We start from the raw sequence: 4,751 nt of genomic DNA, 5'->3' as shown, positions 1-4,751 counted from the left end.
TCTTTAGATGCCTATAACTATGTGATGAATGGTCATGTACAAGACTTGTGTGGTACGATCCACAGTTCTGCCTAGCCAGCGCCAAGAAGACGACAATGTAAAGAGTGACATTACAGTGCAATTTTAATGATGTGAATATTTTCTAGAAATAAAAATTCCAGATACAGCATATTCATTTTTCATTGATTCTTGCACCTAACAACACAACAAGATGACATTTAATAATAACAATAATCATTTAAGCTCCTTATTATGTAGCCAAATCTGTGCTGGATTGTATTGACCGCCTGCAGTTTTCTCTTTGTTTTGTCTCCAGCTAGCGCCGTGACGTACCTGTGACGTCGGCTCGAAATTGGTCTATAGATAATGCTTTACAGTGAACTGAAAGCCATGGCAGTTTATCTGCTGAATAAATTAAAGCTGCATTCCGTAACTTTTTTGGGTTAAAAATGATCCAAAATACATTTTTGAGCAAGTACATAACCAGCCAGTGTTCAAAGCTATCTGCTTGCCTTAGCACGATTCAAAATGGTAAGCTTGTAATAATGTTTTTAATCACAACGGTGTGACGATAAGAGGAAGGAGGACGAGCCCTTCAAGCTTTGCCTTCCCAGGAAGGTAGTCCCACGCCAGGCGCCCCCTGTGCGTTTGCCTAACCCACCGGCCACGGGACGACAGTTTCATCAGGGCAAGGAAAAGCCCCGCAACAAACCACCCTCACGGCAACATAACCCAGCACCTACAAACAGGCACTGGGGTAAGCCCGCTCCCGCCGCGGCCAGGAGACCTGCGAATTCTAACCCCACCGACTCGAAACGCAAGCGGCCATGTTCACGGGCCGCAAGCCCTTCGGACTCCCCTCCTCTTCTAGGACCCCCGTTCAAGAAACCCAGGGGGTCCCGCGGATGGATCAGCTTACCGCCTGTCAAGACTGCCCAGCTCGTGTGTTCGAGAAATGTGTGTTTTCCCCCCACATTCAGGGGGCCCTCTGTGAGGGAAAGTTTAAGCTCAGTGACACCACACTGCAAAACTCTGTTCCCCTCACTCTCTCAATAAAGGCTTCGGCCCCAGTGTTTGCCCAACACAAAACCCAAAAAAATATGAATCGAATGAATTCGTTTCGGAGAGAAAACCTCTCTCCGCAGAGAGAATTCATCTCACTGCAGAGAGAGAAAATCCCTCCGAACCCCTGCATGTCGCCTCTAGTGTGTCCACTAGATGGCGCCATTGCATCACAAATAAACCTGTTGTTCTCACACAGCTCCGCTCTGGCCCGAGCGGGAGCACTCGGGAGTCACGAAGCGGCTTGGCAAACCGTTTCAGCTCCCGAGTGGGTGATGCGTACAGTAATGCAGGGTTACAGATTGCAATTCGCAGTAAAACCCCCGCATTTCAACGGCATTCTCTTTTCTCACACGGAAGAGAACGCCTCTCACATTCTGAAAGAGGAAATTTCATCTCTCCTAAACAAGGGAGCGATTCAGGTGGTGCCCCCCAATCTGATGAACCAGGGCTTTTATTCCCGTTATTTTCTGGTCCCGAAAAAAGGCGTCTCTCTCCGCCCTATCTTGGACCTTCGAGTGTTGAACAAACATTTGAGGAAATACAATTTCAGAATGCTGACACAGGGCGCACTCGCCCGTGCCATAAAACAGAACGACTGGTTCACATCAGTCGATCTGAAAGATGCTTTCTTTCACATAAGCATCTATCCTCCGCACAGGAAGTTTCTTTGTTTCGCCTACCAGGGCATATGTTACGAATTCACAGTTCTTCCGTTTGGACTCAGTTTGAGTCCCCGGTCTTTCTGTCTGTGCGTGAAGGCGGGCTTAGCACCTCTGAGAATATCAGGCCTGAGAATCCTGACTTACATAGACGATTGGCTCATCATAGCCGAATCAAAGGAGAAGGTGTTGCAGGACACCGGCCGTGTGCTCACGCACATCACAAGGCTCGGGATCCAAGTGAATGTTAGCAAGAGCAATTTCACACCCAGTCAGAATGTCATTTTCCTGGGCTTGGAGTTGAACTCGATCTCCATGCGAGCGCATCTCTCTCAAGAGCGCGTTCGCTCTCTGATGAACTGTCTGTCGCAGTTCAGAGAAGGGGCGAAAGTGCAATATCGCACATGTCTCAGGCTGCAGGGTCTCATGGCTTCATCCACCCAAGTTGTGCCGTTGGGACTCCTGAGGATGAGGGCGTTCATGAAATGGGTTTTGTCACTACATTTCAGCCCGATTCGCGACCTTTGCCGCTCGGTAACAGTGACACGTGCCTGCTCCGCAGCCTTGCGCCACTGGGAGAGCGAAGACTTTTACGCACGGGGAACCCCTCTGGGGGCGGTTACGATGCGGAAAGTTGTGACGACAGATGCGTCCTTAACAGGCTGGGGTGCCATCCAGGAGGGCAGAACGGTGAACGGTCTGTGGCCAAACAGACTACGTTCAGCGCACATAAACTATTTAGAGCTTTTAACCATTTGGAAAGCTCTGAATCATTTTCTGCCTCGCCTGAAGGGACATCACGTTCTGCTGTTCGGCTGTGGCTTATATCAACCGTCAGGGCGGCATGCGCTCGTTGAAACTCCACACTCTAGCTTACAAGCTTTTGGTGTGGAGCAGACGGGTTTTCCTGTCGTTACGCGCAACTCACGTTCCGGGCATTCTGAACAGAGGCGCGGATCTGCTATCAAGGGGAAACCCAATCTACGGAGATTGGCGTCTTCACCCGCAGATAGTGGAATTGCTATGGATGAGATTCGGACGGGCGAGTGTAGATCTATTCGCCTCGCGCGAAAACTACCATTGTCCTATGTTCTTCTCTCTAAGGGACATGGACGCGCCCCTCGGGGTAGATGCACTGGCCCACCATGGCCCAGAGTGCTCCTGTATGCTTTTCCTCCCCTGTGCCTGATAATTCCCACATTGGCCAGGGTGAGAGAGCAGGGCCTGTCTCTCATTCTGATAGCACCCAGGTGGCCCAAGGCACCATGGCTGGCAGAGATAATTCCTCTGTTATACGCCAAGCCGTGGCGCCTTCCCGTTCGCATGGATCCATTGTCCCAAGCCAACGGGGAGATTTACCACCCCCACCCAGACAGGTTGGCTCTCTGGGCCTGGCCCGTGAGAGGACGAACCTGAACGCACTTGGGCTTTCGCCGCGTGTCGTCGCCACTATTCAGAATGCCAGGGCCGTCTCCACACGGTCCTTATATGGCTGAAAGTGGCAAGTGTTCGAAGGGTGGTGCGATGGGCGTGGTCTCACATCTTATCGGTGCTCAGTTCCTGATATTTTGTGTTTCCTTCAAGACCTCATGGAAAAAGGGAGATCCTTTTCCACCATTAAGATCTACTTCGCTGCAATATCAGCCTGTCATGTGGGTTTTGAGGGCTCTACTGTCGGGCACCACCTTCTAATCCGCAGATTTGTGAAGGGTGCACGCCGCTCCTTGCCAGTCATCAGGAGAACTGTTCCGGAGTGGGACCTCTCCATGGTGCTGGAAGCGCTGTCTCAACATCCTTTTGAGCCTCTGGGGAGTATTTCCCTTAAGCTGCTGTCCTTCAAGACAGCTTTGCTCCTGGCCTTGGCATCTGCTAAACGTGTCAGTGAGCTGCATGCACTCTCGGTTCACCCCTCGTGCACTAAGTTCTCCCTCAGTGGAGATAAGGTTTCCCTTAAGCCTAACCCGGCCTTCATGCCGAAGTGCTTCCCTGCGTTCACTTCGGAGGTGTTGGAGCTGTCCGCTTTTCACCCTCCACCTTTTACCTCTCTAGAGGATCAGAGGCTGAATGCTCTGTGTCCAGTCCGTGCTTTACAGGCATATATGACCAGGACCAACGCTTTCCGGAGGAGTGACCAGCTCTTTGTTTCATGGGCCCCACCGCACAGAGGGAGTCCCATATCGAAGCAACGCCTCTCACATTGGGTTGTGGACGCTATAACTATGGCTTATGAAGCAAAGGGAGTGCAGCCCCCAAGGGGTATCAGAGCTCATTCCACAAGGGGCTTAGCCGCCTCTTGGGCTTTGTTTAGGGGAGTGTCACTGCAGGACATCTGCTCCGCTGCCAGTTGGGCTTCTCCTCATACCTTTGTGCGTTACTACCGGCTGGATGTCACCAGGATGTCACCAGAACCTCTGTAGCACATTCGGTTTTAGGGGTGGGGTCTTCTTAGCTCTTCCCTGTAACCCTGTTGGGAAAAAAACAATAAGAGTGAATGGGTCGGCTGGCCATGTTCATTCCTGTCACCAAACATTTACTTTCCTTTATGGGTATAGTTTATGTGCCTTGGTGGGTTGGGGTTACTATCATGTATGTGCCTCATGCATGTTTCATGTCCTGCAGTTAGGTGTGGCGTCACCTTTGCAGGTTCATGATTAATAGGGCCGCCTCACCGAGGTGACCGTCTTTCTCTGGCTTTCAGCACCTCACTGTGAGTGTATTGGGCAATCGGGGAGCTGTCCATGTCTGTCCCATAGGTGGATATCGAACACGAGATGATGAAAGAGAACAATAGGTTTTTTGGTAAGGAAAAGGTAATTTATTTGCTTGCGATATCACCATCAATGAATAAACATGAATGAATCAATAGAGATACATATGTATCTCTGTTGATTCATTCATTGATGGTAATATACGTATATAGAGAAATTGGTATGGGGTACTTTCCATAATATCATCTCTCAATGCAAATCAAACCAGCTATTAGGCTATTTGAAATAAAAACATGTCAATCGGTATGGTCAAGGGAAT

At 50.1% G+C, this 4,751-nt stretch overlaps 1 pseudogene; it reads left to right on the top strand.

The window, feature by feature from the left end:
• The first annotated feature begins 2,869 nt into the window (after positions 1-2,869).
• Positions 2,870-4,141, top strand: LOC143752261 (uncharacterized; annotated as a pseudogene).
• The last annotated feature ends 610 nt before the right edge of the window (positions 4,142-4,751 follow it).

The sequence above is a fragment of the Siphateles boraxobius genome, unplaced genomic scaffold (assembly GCF_051911475.1).
Source record: "Siphateles boraxobius isolate OS27281-9 unplaced genomic scaffold, OSU_SipBor_1 26, whole genome shotgun sequence".
Classification (NCBI taxonomy): domain Eukaryota; kingdom Metazoa; phylum Chordata; class Actinopteri; order Cypriniformes; family Leuciscidae; genus Siphateles; species Siphateles boraxobius.
This window is presented reverse-complemented; position numbering and strand designations above follow the sequence as displayed.